Source organism: Wasmannia auropunctata, unplaced genomic scaffold (assembly GCF_000956235.1).
Source record: "Wasmannia auropunctata unplaced genomic scaffold, wasmannia.A_1.0 LD336044.1, whole genome shotgun sequence".
NCBI classification, from domain to species: domain Eukaryota; kingdom Metazoa; phylum Arthropoda; class Insecta; order Hymenoptera; family Formicidae; genus Wasmannia; species Wasmannia auropunctata.
Genome location: NW_012026846.1, coordinates 423,772 through 424,468, shown reverse-complemented (window position 1 = coordinate 424,468; position 697 = coordinate 423,772).

Here is a 697-nt window from a genome sequence, read left to right as displayed (position 1 = left end):
ATTCTCTGATTAGTAAAACTCGTATTTATAACAATTATTTTTTTTCTAATTATTTAATCAATCTAATTACGTACAGAAAATGGCAAGCGCCTGCGATTGCACCGTTTGCCGTATCAATTATCTCACTTTATTCTCTCCTGTACAGAACACCTGGGCACGAATTCACAGACGTTTTTAATGTTTTATAACTTCTGAAAATAAAAAGTGAAATTAAAGCAAAACGTGTGGTTCCCAATTATAATTTTCTGACCAATTGATAAATGTTGAATTTTCGTATAAAAGTTATTAATTATTTAAAGAAAGCCATCGAGATTAATAAAAAATTAAAATGATCAATAAACATTTGGAATTTTTATTATCAATTAACAGGATATCAGCTACCAACAATGAAAACGATTAATAGCAATAACTATTATAATAAAAATATTATAACAAAAATAATATAAATAAAATAAATACAACACCTTCTTACTCGCAAATTGCACTACTTATATTGACATTTGCGAGCAAGCGGCCACAGTATAATTTGAAGGTTATGTTTTTACTGAAACTATTTACTGGTAAAAGGGAACGCTTGTCCAGTAAAACAATATGGCGGCTAATACTGTACTGAAAAGCAATGGGAACGCCATAGAACTTACAGTACATGGAAAGAGAATGGGAACCGAATAGTGTCAAATGGAAGTGAGAAAGAAAA